Here is a 22,696-nt window from a genome sequence, read left to right as displayed (position 1 = left end):
TCACTCCTGAGACTGCCAACGGCGCTACATTTCTTTTTTTTTTTTAATGTTTTTTTAAATTAAATTCTTTTATTGGTACATTGTAGGTATACAACACAATTACATTTCTCACTGGGAATTGTACCTTTACATGATGCATCTTGGTTCTTATTTTTTCCCCATTCCTAGCCCTCCCTTCACGCCCTCCATCCTTCCCTATTTACAAAGACTTTATTTCCATTTTTTCCATTTCTCAGCATTTTTCCTTTCCCTTCTTTCCTTTCCCCTGCCCCTCCCACTACCCCTACCCCTTTGGACCTTTTCTTCCTATTTTACATTATCAATTATTCATGCTAATCATTGGTACATTTTAGGTATACAATATAATGACATTCATCATTGGAAATTTGCACCTTTACATAGTCTCTCTTGGTTCTTATTTTTCACCCTTGCCCAGCCCTCCCTTCAACCCCTCCACTCCTCCCTATTTACAAAGATTTTGTTCCTATTTTTCCATTTTCTCATATTAATCCCATTCCCTTCTATCCTTTCCCCTAGCCCTCCCACTTCCTTCCCCTTTGCCCCTTTTCTTCCTATTTCACATGACCTATTATACATTTAATCCTTATTTACACTTTCAGTTTCTCACACCAGAGAAACTATTCGGAATTTATTCATGTGTGTCCTATTTATTTCACTTAAGAGTATAACAGGGCTACATTTCACAAGTGAGGAAACTGGACAGAAACATGGGGCTGGAAGTGGTACATTCAAGACCTCAGAAGCTAAGTCTTTCAGCTGATCCAGGTTCCCCAGTTAGTAAAGATGCTGAAAGGCACCTCCTTCATTGCTCCTTTTGTGACAGTGCTAACCAGGTCTGTAACTCACCATGTCTGCTGCTTACCGCAGAGCTGTACACCCCAAAGTTAGATTCATCTCACATTTCCACAGTGTAGAGCAAGAGTCTGTTGGCTACCAAAATTGTTTATTATAGGGAGAATCTACAGCAAAGGAGACACAGCAAGTCATCTTTAGAACTCTGGCGGCACCGTTGGATAGCACAGGTGAGATCAAGAAATGAACTAAGGGGCCAGGGATTTAGCTCAGTGGTTCTGTCGCCTGCCTTGCAAGCACAAGGTCCCAAGTTCGATCCCTGGTACCAAAAAAAAAAAAAAAAAGAAAAGAAAAGAAAAAAGAAATGACCTAAGATGTGTGCTCCATTTAGCTTCTAGATTACACATCTAATTTTCCCTGTTACCTTTATTTCATCAGTTCCAATATATCATTATTTCCACTTTCTGCAGGTCTTCTGTTTGCTTCCTTCTTCCTGCCATTTGAGTCTTTTAAAAGAATCTGAGCAATGTTCTCAGGAAAATTAGACACCTTTTTCTGCCCAGGGCATCCCCTGCTTCAAAAGTGGAAATTCCCAGTTGTCTGTGAGAGTACCTACCCTTCTAGCTCTGCCTCAAGAACTGAGATCAGGAGGCTCCTGCCCAGAGAGGGAAAATAACCAGCTGGATCAGTGAGTGAGAGAGGAGAGCAGAAAGAGGATTGAGACAAAGAGAAAGTCAGCTCTAAGTGGGTCAGGAGACCAGAGGGAGGCAGCAGGCCCTGGAATGGTCTCTGGGAGATGGCAGCAAGGAGGGTTTCAGTCCCGCCTCACTCCACCCTACCCTGGACAGAGTGACTCAGCACTTCCTATTATTATGAAGGCCAACCCCAAGAGGCCCTACCAAGGCTGACTGAGGCGCCAGCAACTGTTCTCCTCCTGGCTCCTGGTTCATTCTAGGTCTGTAAAGCAAAAGGTTGTCTCAGAAGGGGTGTGTGGAACTCATTCTAGTGTTTGAGGTGCCTTTACTACTTTTGATTTTTTTTTTTACTTGAGCCAACATCTGGAACTGGTCAGGCTTTGGGTTGATGCCAGATGCTCTATCTGATAGGATTGTCTCATGATAATTAACGTTTATTGGTGATCGTTGGGCGCCTGACATTGTGTGAAGAACTTTATGAGGACATCTTATGTAACTCTCAGAAGCTGACCGCAAGGTAAGGATTACTGTCTCCATTTGCAGAAGAGAATATGGAAGCTTAGAGGTGAAAATTGCTCAAGGGGGAGACTCAATCTTTTTGACCTAAGAGTCCGTGCTCCTATCCTATGCTCACTAGTGATCATAAACAAGAGTATGTGGAGAGAATTGAAAGCAAACAGTGGGCCAAAAAGGTGATGAAGAGGAGAGATTAGAGAGAGGGCAGCGTAAGTTGTTCATAGAAAATCAAGGCAGCTAAGATCACTGGCCCTGCGCAAGTAGGTGAGGTGCTTCTTAGAGGATTACTGACCTTCCTAACATCTCTTCAAGTGGGACATTTTGTTATCTCCATTTTCCATGTATGTGATCCATGGGTTTATGGGTTGAATCTGGATTCTTCTGGCCCCCAGGGGACGGGAGTATATCTAGTGTGAGTGGAGCGGTGGCCTTCACCCTGTGTACCCCATCACCCATTCTCCCTGAAATTCTCAGTCTCAAGCGCCGGGGTAAGGCAGCAGAAGCTGGGCATTATCTTCTGAAGGCTCTTGCTGAAGTATACACACTGTGTACATTTTAAATCAGACTCTCTGAAGGCAAGGGCTTTGTCTTGTTTGCTTGTAGAATCTTAGCTGTGAGAACATAGAAGGTGATCTCTATTTATGTACTGAATGAAGAATATGTAAATACGCTTTTATTTTGTTGATTTCTTTTTTTTTTTTTTGGTACTGGAGATCGAGCTTGGGTCCTTGTGCTTTTGAGGCAGGTGGCGGAACCACTGAGCTAAATCCCCGGCCCAAGAATATGTAAATAAATGAAAGAGATGGGAGGGGACAGGGTGTCTCTCTTCCTTGTGTACTTTTTTGGACACTTTTTCTTGTCTAGCTGATTCACTGACTTTGATGATTAGAGATAGGGAGAAATGGTTCACAGGTAATTTGGGGGGATGATTCATAGGTAAATTTTGTGACTTTTATTTTTTCCTGTGGTAGGCTTAGGAATGGGAAAGTTTGGAGCTTGGGGCTCCATAGTGGGCAAACCTGCAGAGCTGGTGGGTATGATAAACTTCCCGGTCTCACTTCCTCTGCCTTCTGTCAGTGTCTCCATACTGTACTATGCTCCTTCCTTCCAACTGCACAAGAAAAGCACCTTCTTGACTTAGCAAGGGAAAAATCTCCAGGTTTAGGCCTCTGACATTTTTAATCTTGCTTTCCTCTGACATCTTCAAATAAGCTCAGGTATTTCCCCTTCAGGAAAAACAAAACAGGGCCGGGAATTTAGCTCAGTGGTTCCGGCCCCTGCCTTGCAAGTGCAAGGTCCCGAGTTTGATCCTTAGTACCAAAAAAAAAAAAAAAAATCATGACAGAAGGAAAAACATAACAAAAAACTTCTGTAACTGTCGTTCTTTTAAGTTGCCATCATATTTCTAGTCTTCTATTTTACTGTTAAACTTGAATAAATGGGCTGTAGTTTTAATCTCTATTTGTTTGTTGCCCAATAACTTTTAATTCCCTTGAAATCTGGCTTCTTCTGCTACTATTTTACTAAAATGTTCTGTCTCTCTATTGTAGAAATGAAACACTTTACATCAGACCACTAGTTGTCCCTGGTAGTCCTCTCTCTTCTTCCTTTCATGGATAAAACTCTTCCACGCAGGCTGGGGATTTAGCTCAGTGGTTCTGGCGCCTGCCTCGAAAGCACAAGGTCCCGAGTTTAATCCCCGGTACCAAAAAAAACAAAACAAAACTCTTCCACATGTTCGCTGGGCATATGGATGCTCAACTAGAGACTGCCTCCCTCACGGCTAGGTATGGGCATCTGGCCAGGAACAACTTCAGAGTTCCCTAATGCTGACAACTTGTTCTGTTCTTCCTCTTTGGTTCTCACTGCTGCTTGGAAGTGTCACCAGCTGGTGTGGATTCTTAGCTTCATGTAAGATAGAAATCAGACATGGGCTGGTTCTTGAGCCTGCTGACAACCCTCATGCTGTCTACCCTCTTCTTTGGGCAGATTTGGTGTGTGTGTGGGGGTCCCTGCATAGGCTTCTGAGATGTTTTTAGAAGGATTCTTGCACAACTTGTAGTGTTAACAGCTCTGGGCTTTGAGCACCAGTAACTACCAGCTCTTTTAGTGTTAACAACGCTGAGCTTTGAATGCCAGTGGCTATCAGATTGTTTCGTGTTAGTGGCTGTCCTTGCCACTTGGAGTAGCAGCTACTGGCAGGCCTCTGGAACTCATCTGGCCACTGGAGATGACAGCTGCTGGGAATTCCCCGTCACTTTCCATTGTTCTCTGGTGCTGATCATCATTTGGCACCTGCAACTTTTGGGGTTACCAGCTCTTAGGATACCAGCTCAACATGCTCTATTCAAGACAGAAATAATGAATAGGCAAAAATGTACCATCTGGAAGAAACTTTAAGGAGAAACAGTACACAGCTTGAGTGTACTCAGGTTGTAAGGGGTTTTTTTATATAGGAAAAAAGGTAGCTCATATGAGTGCAGTGTCAGACTTTCTGCTCCTTCATGGACGGAGAAGGGGCCCCTTGTGGTTGTAATTGAGGAGGGCTACAGAGGGGTGGAGTCATCTGGAGAGGCTGCAGGGTAGAGTGTTCTGGGATAGGCCCATGTCCAAAGCCAGCTGCAGCTGAAGCAAATGTCTCTGTGGGGCACTGATGGACTCAAACTGGCTACGAGGCATTTGGGGCATCTACAGAAGAAAAACGAAAAGTGTCTCTTAGGGAAGGTTGGGCCTTTCTCTCCTGTCCGAAGCTGTGTTGCAAATGGGTGTCAGATGGCACAGCCAGCTTGTTGAGGCCTGCAGTGCTGTCCCTGGAGCCCTGGACTGGTCACCTTTGAGTCTTTACACGAGAAAGAAAGAAACATATACTGTATTTCCATCATTCTATGTTGGGGTCTTATTTAGAAAGTAATAGGAATTTGTACAGAAACTTACTTGCTGATAACTAGAAAGATGACAACAAAAAAATCCTGTCAACCTTCCTACTTTTCTTATTATTCTTAATGCCTTTTCTTATTATCCTCTTATTGCCTTTTTTAACCTACTGTAAGCCTGGGCATTTCTCAGATCGAAATTCTCTGCTCTTTTGCCTCTCTATACTCTGTCACTAATTCATACATTCATTCAAAAATACCTGGTGAGGACCTATGTTCGGCTAAGTGCTGGGGATACAAGAATGAATCAGGGTGGCTCCTGTCTCCAAAGGGCTCACAGTTGGAGAGGAGAGGGAAGGTAAATACAGGCCAGGACTTTTAATATAGTGTTCTGAGTGTCTCCATAGAGCTCTGCACGTGAGGCTACAGAGGGAGACACCTGACTGCCTGGTCAGTGTGAAGGGCTGGGTGTTACAAAGATTTCCAGGAGAAGGCGAGCCTTTAAGGGAAGGCATAAAGGAGAAGGGGTGAGGGAAAAGGAAAGTTGATTCTAAACCAAGAGATCATCCAGGAACCAAAAACCTAGACTTGAGAACTTTCGAGGTATTTGCAAAGAACTGCAAGCAGTGTGGCACTGATGCGTGGAAAGGGCTAAGCCTGGTGCTGAGAGGTCTTGTGCCATCTACAGAGTACTCTGGGTGCTTGGGTGAAGGACAGCTTTCTGAGGGGTCAGCAGGGTGGAAACAGGGAGCCACTTGGGAGACTACTTGTGGGAGTGATAACCTATTTGAGGTGGCTGCTCTTAGATAGTGGCTCTAATAATAAAGACGGAAATGAGTTTGAGAAATGTTTAGGAAATGAAGTGGGTGTGACACAGTGACTGAAGAGGAAGCAAGAGGAAGGTGATTGCTGGGGTTCTAGCATGGGAGGCTGGACAGCCAGGGCCACTGTGTTAGTGGCTTCTGCCACAACACTCCTTTTGGGAGGCCATTGCCTGTGAAGGTGAAGAGCTGTAACCTGCAGGCAGCTTCCTTGAAGGGCCCAGGGCAGGGCTCTGTGAGGGGCCCTAACAGCATTGCCTTCTAACGTCTGTATTTTTTCCTAACAAGGGTGCACACCCACTTTAAGCTGGTGTGAGCTGCAGACACAGCACCTGCATCTGCTCTTGCCCATTCCCGTTCTGTGTCAGGTAAAAGGGCTGAAGACCAAGACCAGACCAGGCCACAACAAGCCTTTATTAGGGGAACAGATCTGCCGGGCTGTCTCTCAACAAAGGAGAGACAAAAGCAATATGGCCGGGGCAGGGAGAGTCTTTTATAGAGACTGGGGTGGGGTTTGTAGGGGCTGAGGCGGGGTTGAGTGAGGTAGTGACTAGGGAATGGAGGAGCTGGTGATGTCACTAGGTGGTAGGAGGTGAGCGAGTATTAGGTTACTCTCTAGGCGGGAACAGGGGCATGCTGGGAAGAAGGGCTTGTTCTTTGGTGGGAGCAACCATCTTGGCATGATGTCACACAGGGGAGGGGGCAAGGCACGATAGGAAGAGGGCAGCTACTATACATAATAGCTGCTGAGGTAGTGGAAGACCTATCATTCTGTTCCTCCTTGCCATTACGAGGTCAGTCTTTCTAAAGAACAGTTGGCCTCAAGTCTGTCCTCTCCTTAAATCTACTGTCATCGTGTCCATCCACACCTTTATCTACTTGACAGGTTCACCTGGAGGTTGCTCTTTACCTCTTCTCTTTAAAGTCAATCTCCTAACAATTGTTTACAGTTCTTTTAACCTGTCTATCAAAGAGCCGTTTACAAGGGTTTAAAGTCTGTGATCCCTATTAAAGATCTGTATAGTAATGGAGCTGCTTTAGTTAAGATTATTTGGCTGAATTTTATGGTTTGCCACACGCTTTCTTGGTTTGCCTTCATAGCAATGTGGCTTTTCTAGCTTTAAAGACCTGTCTTATTTGAAAGGTAGAATCCAGTGGTGACGGCTGTTTGTGATGTCTCACACCTACAGAAACCACCCGGCTTTCAGCAACCCTCCCTCCTGATTGTGACCACGGGGCACGTTTAGCGAGTGATCACAATTTAAAAGTCTGTTTTTCCCAATGTTGAGTCAGAGACAATTTGCATTTCAGGATATAAATCTTTGAACGTTTGTTATTCGATAGCTGCCATATCTGGAATATTACATGTTTCATCTGCAGCCGCCGGGCTGGCCCAGCCATGCTGTTCTGTCATCTGAAAGCTGTCTCACTGTCCTCATTGTTGTTCACTGTATTGTTACCTGATTAATGACTCCTGAGAATTTTTCTGTTATCTGAGCAGCTGCTACTCCATGTATGAAAAAATGTAATTTCACTTTCCAGCTTTTTCCCCCATAATGTCCCATCTCTTTCAACAGATTCTCACCACACACACTAACATGGGACTTATAACATCGATTTATTACCTCAGCGATTTCAATAAAGGAGGCAGTCCCACCACATTCTTCTTGCTTTAGAGATAAGGCAGGGCCAGCATCTTTCTAAAAAAGAACACGCTGTGCACCTCATGTTACAAAAATTGCAGCTGACTCTAATTTTCCACTGGTAGAACTTCAGTTTTTCTACTAAGAGGTTTACCTATTATGAGAAAGCGGTTATAGAAATAAAATGAAGTTAGATGGTTACTCTTAGAATGCACTTCTGAGCCTCAGTACACAGTGCTGCTTGCTGTTCCACACCAGATCTTTCTCAGGCCCCTTCCCTGTATTGCCTCAGTTTTCCCACATCTGTAACATGTTGGCAGATAGAAGTCAAATGTGCAGTGTGGCTGACAGCACCTGCCCAGACCCAGCGGCTCCTTTCCGATAAAAGCACTTGGGGCTGCCCATCGTTATTACATACTAAAGGACAACATTCCACAAGGACAGCAAAAAGCAAAAACAAAAACAAAAGACCAAAGCAACGGCAAACAGGTGCAGCCAGGGACAGGTGAGGAAACTGGGAATCCAAGTCATTTTTGGGACAGTACTGTTTTCCCTGTCTACATTCTCATTCTCATCGGTTACCTCAAGCCTTTGGATGTTTGTAGTGCTCCCGGCAATGCAGGGATGGGTGTGTGTTGGGGGTTGGAGTAAAGCAGAAAGGGAGGCCGGCAGTCACTTGGGGCAGGGGACTATGGGACAACAAGGGTGAAGACGTGGACAGCAGTCAGGTTCCATGCTGTTACCTCAGGGGACAGCAGTGGCGGCTTCTGCATTCCCTGAGGCTTTTCAGAAGTGCACAGGATGGAGAACTTGGTAAAATGCTAAGCTTCCTTTCATTCACACGTGGTGATTGATCTTTGTTGGCCTTGGGAAACTAGAGAATGGAGAAGTGTGAATATCTGGTCTACCCACAGTACACACGGACGAACCCCATCCGGGACTGGGGCTGATTCCCTATCTTTCCCATTCACTTCACTCCTAGCCACCTTCCATTCACTTTCTGTCTCTGTTCCATTTGGGTGGGCGAAGTGAGAGGGGGCAGATTAGAAGGTATTTGACATAAAGGGAGCCAGGAGGAGATCAAAGATACACATCACCTGCTTGCAGTTCAATTCCTCCTCTTGCCCCCAGCAGCCCTGGTCGCTCATGTAGCACAGTGCCTGAAGTAGAGGATTCTCCCAGCATGCTCCTTCATGTAGGTGAGCATCATGTTCCCGTCTAATCGACACAGATGCTGCCCAGAGTGAGGAGGGACCACTCCTGAGCGCCTTCAGCCCAGTGTGGGACAGAATTAATCCTTGAGGTGGATAGAACTTGCTAGCTTGTTATTTCTTTCCTTTCTTCCTTTTTCTTCTCTCACCCTTCTTTTCCCCTCCCTCCCACCTTCTTCTTGTCTTGTGTCCTTGATCTCAGGACATTTTCTGCTCATTGTTTTCAAGCTGTGTTGCTGTTCCTACCAGTGTCCTGCATTCCCTGTGGTGGCCAGAAATCTGCTTCCATTAAGAGGACATGAAGGGAGCCGAGCGAGCCCAGGGCTATGCCAGGAGGTTCCTGCTTAGAGCTTTTCACCTAAAGATTGTTAAATGAAGACATAACATTGTTTAACCATATGTCATATTATGTATTTTGTATTAAGATTTATTGATCTCAGAATATAAATGTATGTCAATAAAATTCAAATGGAGGCTTTAGCCTAACAGTCCTGTGCTCCCTCCATTCGATGAAGCAGACTCCAGCAGCACCTCTGGTGTCTGCCCTCCTGTCTGTGTTGACGAACTAGGACACACATTAGTTTGGAATGTTTTAGGTTCAATCACCTAGAATCCAGGCTATGAACAGGGCACAATCATTTATGTTCGTTATGTTCTGGCTTATGTCTTGATGTTCCCCCAAAGCCTCATGCAGTCATAGGTGTGGCTTTTTCTGGGATTGATTCTTGGTGCAATGCTAGGCTCAAGGGCACTAGGATTGAGGGTGTGAGTGCTACTCTTCCTAAGTAATCTGCTTAAGATAAAAGGAGCAGAAAGACACTGTTGAGGGTCCCTCCCCATTTCCTTGTTGCTTCTGCTGTTTTCCACTTCCATGAACTGTTGCCCCTCTGCCACCCTGCCTTGGAGCCAGCCGGTTGTGGACTGAAACCTCTACAAACTGTGAGCCAAATAAACCTTTGCCCCTTTAATTTTAGGTGTTGGGTACTTTGTCTCAGCAATGAGAGAAAAGCAACTAAGACAATTTATATATGTATGTATTTATTTTTTGCAATACTGGTTATTGAACCCATGGCTTTCACACTAAGCTATATCCCCAGCCTCTTATTTTTAAATTTTTATTTTGAGACAGGATCTCACTAATTTGTAAGTTACCCAGGCTGGGTTTGAATTTATGACCATCCTGCCTCAGCCTGGCAGAGTGCTGGCATTACAGGCACATGCCCAGCTGCATTCATTTAGTTTTAGACGCCTAGCTGTTATTAACTCTCCCACCACCCATTCCCCGCTCTGCATAGTCCTCCTTATTGTCATGATGTAATACTGGTGAGGAAATATCAAAGACAGTAGGAAACTCCCTTTTCCTGACTTTCATAACCTATTTCTTTTTATTAATTAAAATTTATTATTTAGAACAGATGCATAAAAACATGAAGTTTAACACATGCTTCTTGTGTGCTGTTCTGATACGTGAATACCTTGTATAATATTCAAATCAGGGTAACATAACTATCACTTCACAGTATCTGCTTCTATACTACTGGCATTTATAACCAGAGATCACAGGGAAGAGTCCCTTTGGCTCCACGGGAGGAAGCAGGAAGGTCATAGTTAGGAAAGTACTTGAAATAAAGTAAGGAAAAGGACTCCCATGTGTCCTTTACACTCATTACGATCTTTTTGGAATCTCCTTTATGTTCTGTTCCTAACATAGATGTCCTTGGTGACATATATTTATCCATTTTTGTGTCCTTCCCATCCTAAATGCTTATAAATATTTACTAAATGAACAAGTGATCTTGCTGCCTCTAATCGCATTGTATTGTACTTATGAGTGCATTTAATACTAGAAGGAATGAGTCATCTGGCCAGCCACAGAGCCAGGCCCTCTGCTTGTCCACTGCTATAATTACAGCAGAAATAGGGAGTGCTCGTGACCCAGTTTGCATCCATTTGCTTAGGCCTTCAAAACTCAGTTACTGTAGCTGGCGTGGCAGGGCTCGCCTGTAAACCCAGTTACTTGGAAAGCTGAGGCTAGAGGATTGCAAGTTCAAGACCAGCCTGGAGAAGATGGCAAGACCCTATCTCAAAAGATTAAAAGGGCTGGGGGTGCAGCTCCACAGTAGAGCACGCCAGATACAATCCCCAGTACTGCCATAAAACAAACAAACAAACAAAGTTATTGTGTGCTAAGCATTGTCACTGTGAGTAGTAGTCAGAGCATTTTTTTTTTTTTTTTTGTACCGGAGATCGAACTCGGGTCCTTGCGCTTGCACAGAAGGCAGTGAAACCACTGAGCTAAATCCCCGGCCCCAATTGGAGCATATTTTTATAACTCTTACAATAGTGTGGTGAGGAGCTGTTTTTGTTTTAGTCATTCGTTGGTTCTTTCAACCACAGTGTTGGGCTCTGTGTTGATGTTAAGGATACAACAGCAGACAAGACAGGTCAGATCCCAAACTTCCTGGCACCTAGAACCCAAGACACAGAGAAGTAACCTGTAGTTAGGGGACACAGTAAGTGACCAGGCCAAGATCTGAATCTACCTGATTCTAGAACTCATGCTGCCTCCAAAAATAGTGACAGTCAGTTATAAGGATACTGCTCAGTGTCAGTCCTTTACAACTCTGGCCCTGTTTAACCTTCACACCAATCTCACAAATTAAGTATTATTCCCATTCACAGATATGGGAATTGGTACCAAGAGGGGTAAAGTGAATTCCCGAAGATCACAGAGCTGGGAGACATCAGGGCCAGGGTCTCGGTGCCCACCTGTTCAGTTCCAGAGCCCAGCCTGCTTCCACTTGATCACTTTGCTGCCCAGGGTGTAGGGGAGAAAGACCCACAGTGTCTGTGCTGTGGGAGATCTTAGGTCAGCAGGTGAGAAAAATGAAGCACAAGACTATAATCCCAGCGCTCTGGGAGGCTGAGGCGGGGGGCTCTCAAGTTTGGGCCCAGCCCAGGGAATTTAATGACTTAGTGACACACTATCTAAAATTTAAAATTTAAAAAGGGGCTGAGGAAGTAGCTCAGTGCAAAGGCTCTGGGTTCAATCCTGAAAACCAGGGGATTACAATTCAGTACAAAGTAGGATATCATCAACCCACAAAAAGTATAAAGAAGCTGCTTTGGGGCCTGGGAGGACTGTTTCCATCTAAGGAGTCCTTGAAATCAGAGGACAAGGGAAAGAGCTCTATTTAACAGATCTACAGAGTAATCATATTTTTTTTAAATAGAAAAAGACATTATTCTGGAAATAATACATAGAAGGTAGGGTTATTTCACTTTCTCAGTATTCTTTGTTGTGGCTTTGTTCCCTGAGTACTTTCAGTATATGAAATTTACTGGGTAGCAGAATAGGTATGGTACTGTAAGATACTTAAATTTCAGAACTGTTGTGTTAGAACTTGGATCTTAGAATCAGCTAAATGTAGTTCTTATTTTTATAGCATAAGAGTGTGTCTTGCTCTCTCTTCCAGGCATTTTAATTAGCGAAGGTTTTGCAGAGTCACTATATAGAGTTGTACATCTTGTGAACTATAAAAACGGACCCAGCTGAGCTGGGACGGAGTTGAAAGCTACCCTGCATTCCGCATGCTAAAACCTGCATGCCTGTAACCCCAGCACTCTGGGAGGCTGAGGCAGGATGATTGCACTTTCCAGCCCAGCCTGAATAATTTAACAACTTAGGGCAAAATAAAAAATAAAAAAGGACCCAGGATGTAGCTCAGTGCAAGCGCTCTGGGTTCAATCCTCAGTACCACTCAAAAAAGAGAATCGCTCCCCTTTGTATGACTGCCGCATTCTCATTAAAAGCAAAAGCATCAAGGATCCTTTTAAAATTTCTGTGAGTTAGAAAGAGACCGTCTTGGACCAGGAGCGGCCCTGGGTCCACAGCAAGATGGATGGGAATGTCGCAGGGTGACCGGGCTTGTCATATACTATAACATAGTTTTGTATGCCTACTGTAGAGTTGTAAAACTGTAGCTTATTCAATTCTACACTACATTTAAGGTGAATCCAATAAGTAAGTAACTATAATGGTATTGTAAACTCTGTAAGTGAAAATTTTTATTGATTGTCCATTCCATAAAGATAGGTTTTAATATAGGATAAAATTAAATAACTTCAACCTTCCACTAAACAGTATTTTTGCATATAACTTGAGGGATTTCACATACCACCTAAATTTCATTTTGGAAGATCATTGGACCCAAAATGACATAGCCATACTTTTGTGCAGATTGATTTTAAAAGAATTGAATACTTAAAATACATAAATGTGTGGTCAAAACCTAACACTTTTCATGCATGTTGAAAAGACTACTCATAGTTTGGCTCATATGTGATTGCGCATTGCCTGGTTTCTGAGTACACCTTGAGCATCTCTAACCCCCAAATCCCAAATCCTTGGATTTTGAAGCACTTCATATTTCAGATTTTCAGATGAGAGATGCTTAACTGGTAAAACTTGTGCCAACATCCTAAAATCTGAAAGCTCTAAAATTGGAAACACTTCTGGTCCCAAGCATTTTGGATAAGGGCTATTGAATCTCTAATACATTTTGGAAGTGTTCAGCTTTTAAAAAAATCAGCGTGTATCATCTAACAACTTCTGAGAGGCTTCAAATACCAATTCACTGCTCCTAGTTTTGGGTGATAATGTGCTATGAATAAGTATTTATTATGGCTCCTATTGCAAGATGCTTTTTATAGGTTGGGTTAATGCACAGAGTAATACTTTACTGGATGGCAATCATTTACTTTAGATTTCAACGAGTGATAGTGCCATTACCTCTCCACCACAACCCTCTCTCAAAATCAGGTCCAACATATAACGTCCAGCAGAAGGGGAGCTTCTCTGAAAGCTTCAGCGTTGCCATAGTGACCATCAAATTATGAGCTACTCCAAGGTTTATTCTTATTGAAAGTAAAGTTTCTCAGGACAGTGAGTCATTATTAAAGCAGAGAGAGCCTTGAAATGGTTCTCTCATTAAGCCCGCCAGTCTTCTACTGTGAGACATATTCTGACAATGTAGTTATCATCACTAGCCAGAGGCTGTCTTCAATTTTACAGACTGTGCCATGAAGCCGTCATGTTAAGCGTTTATTTTTCTGGCTAAATGTCATCTTTAAGGAATGTGGTTTCATTGAAGAGTTTGTTGAGAGGAGACTGAGTTGGAATTTACCAATCCAAAGCTAATCTTGTGGAAATTTACTGCAGGTGTGTGTATGTGTGTGTGTGTGCATGCGTTTTGTGTGTGTGTGTGTGCACACGTGTGTGTACAAGTTCACTTGTAAAATATGGTGCATGTTCTGACTATGACCACATCCATCAGTCCCATCAGCCAGGAGACACTAATGGTGACCTTAACAGCAATATATTTAATCTAGTCAGTTTAGATAATACCTTTCTACTAAGCTTTAATTGGCTATTACTAATATGAGCATTTGTATTTCAGTGTACCAATACTGAAATATGTTATGCATCTTGCTCTCTATCGATGTGTTTCTTCTTGAAGGTATCAAATAATGTGAGCTGACTAAAGCAGATCATTTTCCTTAAACTTTTCCTTTTTAAAAATGGGAGTATTTGTTCAAAGAAGACACGTTTTAGCCATGAATGAAAACTGAATGGAATAAATGCGGTATGTGATCACCAAAGCACATGCTCAAGTGTCCTGGTTCTTCCCACCCCTCCAGCCCCAGAGCACCTGGGACGAGAGTGCTAAGTGGGAAGGGGGAGGGGTTACGTTAAGGATATTCACTATGGATGGCTAAATGGATGCAGTTTTAAAAATTTTATACAATGATGTTCAAAAGTATTTGTTGACTATATCAGTCAGTGCTTACTAAAGAAACAGATTTAGTACAAGATGTACAAATATATAAGAATTTACAAGATTAGCTTATAATGGCCACCCACAGAGTCAGGTGTGGAAGAGTGCAGAGGGTCTGTTTGTGCACTGGGCATCTGAAGGATGCAGTCAAAGGCCTGGAGCTCACTGCAGAGTCCCATGAGAGTCCATATCAGGAGGCTGAAGAGTCTGTGTTGGAAGCCAGGAGATGACTTTCAAGGTGAAGGTGAAGACTGGCTCTCCCCCGAAGAAACAGGAGTGAGCTTTCCTACTTTGTACCATTCTGGCGATAATCCTCCCAGGGTGGGCCTTCTACACACAGAGCTATGCTGAGCCAATTCAGTTGGGCGTTTCTCACTCAAGTTGACACAGTCAACCACCACACTGACATGTTATTTACTCTGTGTTGGTCACAGGTTTGGGTGGTTGGGACATGAAGATGAGCAAGGCATTGGGTATGCTATGTTCTATCCCAGGTAATCAGTATCCCATAAAAGAGGCAAAAGGCAGGAAGGAAGGGGGGATCAGATCTAGCTCCAGAGCAGCCATGAAGCCTGGCAATCCAGACACATTTTTTCATCCTGAATTATTATTATTACCTACAAATCATTTATTATGCTGTTGTCTGTGTATCTAGACTTGGTGGCTACCTATAAAAGGGATAGGAAAGATTGTCAAGGAATAGATACTGGATTTGGGTCTTTAATAGCAAAAGGTGTTCACCAGGTCTGAGGAAGAAGCCTGGAAAGACATTCCTGCTCGGAGGAGGAGTCCTTGAGGGGATTGTGAGTGATCTTGATTGGCTGTAGTGGAGGAGAGGCTGACTTTGAATAGTTGATTCAATAGTTGATTTCAGAGATTTCATAAATTGTGGTAAAGTGTGTACATTTTCTTCTACAGGCAAGAGGCCAATGAAGGGTTATGAGTAGAGCAGCAAAGTGATCATTTCATTTAAAAGATGGGTATGGAGTGTCCACTGCTTTCCAGGCAGTGCCAGGAACTGGGTTACAAAGATGGATTAGACGCAAAGAACTTGAAGTCTAATGAAGAAAAATATAAACAAGTTAATGAAAGTCATAGATGTTCTGTAATAATCACTTACACATATTGACTACTTACCTTGTGCTAGGCACGTGCTGAATGCTAACACATATTATCTTGTTTAATTCATTTTATCATCTGCAGTAAACTGAAGCACAGAAGTTTGGTAACTTGCCTCTCGTGATTGGTGGAGGCAGGGTTGAAATACTGATTGTCTGAGTCCAGAAAATGGACCTTTTTACCACTAAAGACTTTGCTCTTTGTCTGAGACAGAAAAGTCTCCAAGGCACTACAGGCCCCACCAGAAAGGACAGTTCCTTTGGTAGAATCACAGCTGGAGACTAAAGTCTCCAGGGGATGCTGATGAGATTTGCCTTACGGGACATCTCTGACAATTTAGAGCTGGGCCAGAAGGGGGAAGAGAGCTTGGAGTCTAAGTAAGTAATGCTTGATAATTATCAGTGGGGAATGAAAGGAGGAGATGAAGTCTAGGCGTATTTCAGATGTGAAACGTTTTCGAGTGTGGATGCGGTTAGGTTTCTGGCTCAATACTGAGGTGAATGGTAGAGCCATTAACCGTGATCCTCAACACCAAAGGCAAACCAGGTAGGAGTGGGATGAGGTAGAGAAGATAAAGTATTCATTTGTTGAATTTGTGGAGTCTGTGGGATGGTGAAGGAAAAGTCAGTGATTGAATAGGGGGTCTGGAGCTTAGGATGAAATTCAAAGTTGTGGATTGCATTATATGTTATTTTCAAACAGCCTCGAACTAGTACATTAGTTAATTAGTCATATCTCTCCAACGTGTCAGGTAATAACTATCAATTCCACTTTTAAACAGTGGCAACAAGGGCTTGGGATGTGGCTCAGTGGCAGAGCACTTTCCTAGCATGGGCAAAGCCTGGGTTCAATCTCCAGCATGGCAAAAACCAGCTAACTAACTAAAATAAAATGAAGGGACAAATATAAAAAAATGAGTAATATCACAAGCAAAAAAAATAGTCAAGGTGGAAAAATGTACTATCTTATTTAAAAGCAAACATGTAGGCAGGTATTGTAGTTTGTATGGTATGAAAATGACGGAAAGTTACGTATACCTTTAGAGAGAAAAACACTGGGCTGTGGGGAGAAGGTAGAACTTGGGAGAATAAGAACATTCAGGGAAAGAGCATCCTTGAATGTTGCCTTAAGCGTATAAAGAAAGCATAAAAGTTGTTGGTTCACTTCCTATTTTTAGAGTCCCTCTCTCTGCCTAGGGCTTCTTAAAATGCATTGTAAGAAAAAGGAAGAGGAGACAGAGAAATCTGTTTGAACAGATACATGAATGGAAACAATTTGGGATTAGTAGATATCTCCATCACCCGTGCCAAAAAGCTAAGACTCTGAAAATCAAGCCAACAAATAACCTTGAAGGAAGTAACAGCCATATCCTATATTGAATTAACTCTGTTATCATGTGGGTGTAGTATATTTTATCCCATCAGTATTGGGAATATAGAGCCAGTACCATGACTCACCTTTCATAACAGCTCTTGTTTAAAAGGAAACTAACCATTCATGAATCATCAACCTTAGCATAATGAAAGTTAGCTACCTGGAATACCACTCACAGAAAAGGGATTCATTCCATTGAAAAATCTTTTCGTTAAAAAAAATTCAATTAACAAAAACAATTATCCAGTTAACAAAAACAAAACAACAACAATAACAATAGCCCTGTTAAACATCACTAAGGGAATGGAAAATTCTTCATTAGGTATGCCAAAGATGGAGAAAGAGAGTGAAAAAAGCCCTTTAAACTGTCATATATGATAATAGTGAGTGTGAAGCAAAGAAAATTCTGCAACTAGGAGCTTTTTTTTTTTTTTTAACAGGGTGTCCTTGGACAGAATTCTGTGGAGGAGGCATAAAGTGGGCAGTGGCTCTATGTTGGTACATTCTATGTACAAAATAGCAGATGACAGGAGCAAGGATTTCAAAGACATTTTCTTTCTTGGAACATATGGGACTTTTAAAGGTGGTAGGGGAATAGTTGGGTGATGATTTCTACTGAACTCATTCTGTAGACGTACTGAGAATGTTAGAAATTGCCAAATGATACCCTCATTTAAAGAGATTGTTAGATGTAACAGTATTCATTGGTGTTATGGCTTATATCTAGATGTTCCCTTAGAGCCGTGTGCACTCGTAAGTGTGGCTTTTAGGAGGTGGCTGGATCATAGGTATGTGATACTTGGATTAAGGATGTGTGATACTGGGTTAATCCACCAATTGGCTTAGTGTAGTTCTGCGTATGGCTGAATGGATTTACTGAAGACAGAAGCCCCACTCTGGATGTGGGTGGCCCCAACCAATAGGCGTGTAGCCTGAATGGAATAAAAGGGAAAAGGAGGCTCACTGCTTTCTGCTGTCTACTACCCTGCCATGGGCTGTTTCTCCTCTGTGACACTCCTCTGCCTTGCCACCCTTCCTTGGAGCCAGCTGATTATGGACTGATACCTCTAGAAATTGTGAGCTAAAAATGAATCTTTCCTCCTTTAACTTGTGGGTGTTGGGTATTTTGTTCCAGCAATGAAGAAAGTAACTAAGACAGTGGGGATGCATTCAGCCCCAAGTCACAGAAACCTCCAGTTAAAGTTGACTTAAATATTAAAGACATTTACCTTTTCACATAAGTGCACTAGAGGTGGTGGGTGGTACTACTTGGTTAATTCAGTGACTCTAAGACCTCATCTGGGTTTTTTGTTTTTTTTTTAACCCTTTTGCCATTCCTGGTGTGTTACCTTTGCTTCCCTCTACGGTCAACATCCAAAGAAAGAGAAGAACATCTCTCCATTTGCATTTCTCTTGGGAAGGAGAAATATTTCTCCTATGCCATTTAACTCTCAACTCTCACCTCCTTGGCTAAAAATCATGTCGAGCACCTGTCTAGCCAACCATTTACAGGAAGGATCTATCATGGCCCAACTCCTGCCGCTGAGGTGGCAGCTAGCCTTCCCTGAAACACATGGCCCCTCAAAGGTGTTGGCAAGATGAAGAAAATTGGGGTTCTGAGAATGAGGAAGGGAGTAAAGTGGATCTAGGGTGGGCAGTCGCTGGAATCTGCAACAAATTAATTACAAGAGCCTTTCTTGAGTGGAACGAAAAATATTTACCAAATGTTTCTTATTAATAAAGATATCAGTCTTTTCGCATTTTGTTTAAATGTTTATATCTCTCTCTCTTCTACCCGTTACCCTTCCTTCTACTGGGGATGGAACCCAGGAGCGGTCTACTTTTTTTTTTTTTGTACTGGGGATCAGGACCTTGTACTTGCCAGGCAGGCGTGGTGCCACTGAGCTACATCCTGGGCCCTCTACTTCTGAACTATATCACCAGCTCTTTTTATTTTTATTTTGAGACATGCTCTTGCTAAGTTTCTCAGGCTGGACTTGAACTTTTAATCTTCTTGCTTCAGCCTGCAATTAGCATGAGCCACCACACCTGGCTTTCTCTTAAAATAATTATAATTTTAGACTAATCTAATGAAAATAATTCAAAATGATAAGTTTGTTATGGCCAGTTTGGTTTGGCTTAGATTTTTAAGTGTCTTTTCAGAATTCTTTTGGCTGGATTTGTTCACAATATATAGTTCCCACGATGAGTGAAATTTGGCAGTGCGTACCTTCTCCATAATTTAAAAAATGCTAACATGCCTGCAAAATATTGGAGAATCTGCTCCTACTTTTACTGCCTTTCATCTGAGAGTAAAAGATAAGCTTTTTAAGTCCTGCTTGCAAGTGTCTGGACAGAATTCTAGCACACCAAGACATACTAGATCCAGAAATCAGGGGAAGAAACTATCACCTACTCTGGCTTGCAAGAAATAGAAACTGACTTGATTTAACATAAGCATAAAGAAAGAGTTCAGTTTAAAGTTCAAAGGTGTCCCTGGAGCCTTAGAGCACGATTTCATTTGAGTCTCTACTAGTTCTGCCACATGGAAGTAAAAGCCCATGAGGAGTTGGATAGTTTATCTTGTGTGTCTGCTGCTCAACACAGTCCTGTTTCATTGATTCCTCTGCAAACTGGCTTTCTTGTTATTTCATGTCCTTAGTAGGCAGATAATAGCTGCTTTTTATTCTTTGGTCAAAAGACTAGTTCAGCCTCTCTACCTCTAGTTCTAACTCTGAATTCCCAGCAAGAGGGAGTCTGCTTTAGGAACAAAGAAGCAGTAGCTTAGATTAAGGAATTTGCATAAAGTCACCAAACTAGTAAGTGGTCAGTAAGGCATTTTGAGTCGAGATCTCTCTGGATCTAAAACCTGGATGTGGTCACCAGTGAGATTGTCGTGGACTCAGTCTGGTTTTGCTGTTGTCTGATCTGGGTGCTGGGTAAATTTACTCTTTCTCCCCTTACATCAACTCCCTGCCAAAAGATCTTCCTTTTCTTACTGATGTCTAAAATTCTGTAATTAGGAGTCATTTCTTTTCCTTAAAAAAAGGAATATCTCATCATTATGGGGTAGCTGGTAGGTTACAAAGACCTTCATAATGATCTCATTTTATTTTTATGATAATCTAGTGACATCAATAGGGCAAGGATTTACTCTCATTTTTCAGGTAAGGAAATGGAGATTCACAGGGGCAAGATGACCTGGTCCCAGAGAGGACTGAGCTCCCTTGAGAGCCTATGGACCAGTCGCTTAGGTGTCGATGAAGGGCCTCCTTTGTTACATCCTAGAAAGTGAGTGGTGGAAGCTGATTAACTAGGAGAGAAGTAAGAGTATCACCTCCAATTAGGTGAGAGGGAAGGAAAGCCATGGGCCACCTGGTGTTAAGCTCTCTTGTTAAAGTGGTGTCTTCATGAAGCCAGATGCCCTGATCTCATTTATCATTTTTCCTCAGGTTCTAGCACAGACCTTGGTACATAGCAGGCACAGGACGAATGTCTCTTGAAGGAATATGAGGCTTTGCTAAAAATGATTGCTACACAATGTTGGAATGAGGTAACTTAAAGAGTTAATGGTTCCCAGCCCTGTCAGAGTTTGAGAAAGGATGGATATAAATAACTGTTTGCCTATATTAATGGCTAGCATTTGGTGCTTACTCTGTGCTGAGGAGTAGGCTAAATACTTTCCATGTATTGTTTATTCTTTGATCCAACCACATGGATCATTATTCTTATTGACCCCAATACACAGAGTGGTCAAGGGATTTGCTCAGGACCCCAGTGTAAATTGTATGTCCAGATTTGAACCTGGAAAAGTGAGTTAGAGACCTGCATTGATCTCAGTCATGTTGTCAGAAGATTTCCTAGATGATACAGGAGTTTACATAGATCGTTTCTCAAGTCTTTTTCAAATTTAAGATTCTCTAGTTGTTTGGCCAGAAGACTAGTGTTAGTGCATAGAAAGGCTGAGAAGAGAGCTGGTTGTAGGGAGTAAGATAGAGAGGTCAGTACAAAACACGGTGATTTCGATTGTTTGGTGTGAAGTGTCAAAGGATATCCAAATGAAAAGGGCCAGTGGCCTTCTTTATTGTCAAAGGTAATTCCACGTGTGTACTGTTACCATTAAAAGCTTTTCCAGCACAATATCATAAACAATACTGTCTTCTCCCTGTACCTATTGTGGAACTTATGGTTCACAGTACTATTCTAACACAGCCTCAGCTTATATTATTGATATTGCCACAACTCTGTGAAATAAACCACTTTCTTGTTTCAGAAGACAATTGAATGTTATTCACGCTAGAAATTTTGCTAGAGAAAGTACATGCAGTTTTAAAACTGAAAACCACACACCCACAAGTCTCCTGAACGACAGAAAGAAAAAAGGCAAACAAAATTTATTTCAAGACTTAATCAGTTCTAACAAAATCTGCCATGATATCCTTTCTTAACCTAACAGGACTTTCGAATTTAGCATGTTGCATTAACACCATTCTTGGTTGTTTCTGCTGATAGCTTCACTGGTTGTCAGGTTGATAGCCTGACCAGCCACCGGGGGATGTCCAGTCGCCAGATGAGAGGACAGCAGGGGATGAGAGAATAATATACAAAGAACAAGGAATAAAGAATAATGAATAATAGTTTATGAGTCGGGGGGGCGGGGAGGCAGGAATTGATTGTTAGCTCTCTCCTGGCTAAAGACCACCTAATCTTGGTTTGTCCTGGCTAAAACCATGAGCTCTGGATTCGTCAGTATTTGCGATTATACAACAGAGCAAGGGGGCATGACGGTAGATGTCAGGAATAGCAGGATTAATGTACTAATGAGCCACGTTTGGAAAAGGGAGTGACTGTATACTTGTGAAGGAACAGGTGACAGTTAACAAGGCACCTGTGCTATCTTGCAGGTCATAGCTAACAAGCCACCTGCATTATCTTAGCTAACGTTTGATCTTAGAGAATGGTTGCAGAGACTCGTAATTCCTCAGCTGCAGTGTTTCCTTGCTATAGGGAGGTCACAATCTCATGGATCATTGAGACTCAATTGTGACCTTTGGCATGGGGAAGTCTATCTCCAAACACCAGCCAAAAGGTCAATTAACAATTTACACTTAGGCCCTAGAGTGACTCATCATAATCTTAACAGCCAAATTATAAGCCAAATCAATATCTAAAGTCTGCTCTTGGTAATAAAACAAAAATGGCAAACATGATAAGAAAACAATGAAACCTGAAACTTAACAGGTGATGATTATTTTTAAAAAAATTGTTTGGATAACATTACTATTTGATATATTCTTCTATAAGCTTAGAGATATCCAAAAAATCAAAATCTGTCCAATAATCATGAGGCAGTCAACAATTGAACAACCCACACATTTTTTTTTTGGTACCGGGGATCGAACTCCTTGCGCTTGTGCAGCAGGCGGCGAAACCACTGAGCTAAATCCCCGGCTACAACCCATGCATTTTGGCAGTAGTGGTCCAGGTACACTAAAAGAAAGGAAAACAGGACAAGATTTTGCCCACACAGGGCTTTTCTAGCAGGACTGCATATGAACCCATGACTCCTGGGAACAAGCGTCAGGTCGCCTTGTGATAAAGGCGGGCCAAGGACAACCTTGGTATCAGATGGCCTGGGTTTTAATCACAGATTCACTGTTTACCAATGATGGTGCAACCTCGGGGAAGTTGCAAAACCTCTCTGAACCCATTTCTTCATCCATAAAATGGTAAGACTAATCTTTCCTGCTTAGGGTTGGTGTGAGTTACATGAAAATGTGTAAAAAGACACTAT

At 42.5% G+C, this 22,696-nt stretch overlaps 1 protein-coding gene across 2 annotated transcripts in view; it reads left to right on the top strand.

The window, feature by feature from the left end:
- The first annotated feature begins 1,713 nt into the window (after window positions 1-1,713).
- Ifrd1 (interferon related developmental regulator 1) overlaps window positions 1,714-22,696 on the top strand; it is a 50,143-nt gene continuing 29,160 nt past the window's right edge. Inside the window, exon 1 of one of the 2 annotated variants that reach the window (XM_013070302.3) lies at window positions 1,714-1,768. The gene's annotated coding sequence lies outside the window, so the exon portion shown is untranslated. Of the gene's footprint in view, window positions 2,026-22,696 lie in introns of both variants that reach the window. The other variant, XM_004839625.4, reaches the window with a different exon arrangement.

The sequence above is a fragment of the Heterocephalus glaber genome, unplaced genomic scaffold (assembly GCF_053883595.1).
Source record: "Heterocephalus glaber isolate CG9 unplaced genomic scaffold, H.glaber_assembly_v1.0 deba00000676, whole genome shotgun sequence".
NCBI lineage: Eukaryota > Metazoa > Chordata > Mammalia > Rodentia > Bathyergidae > Heterocephalus > Heterocephalus glaber.
Note: the sequence above shows the minus strand (reverse complement) of the source record. Positions and strands in the feature narration are given on the sequence as shown.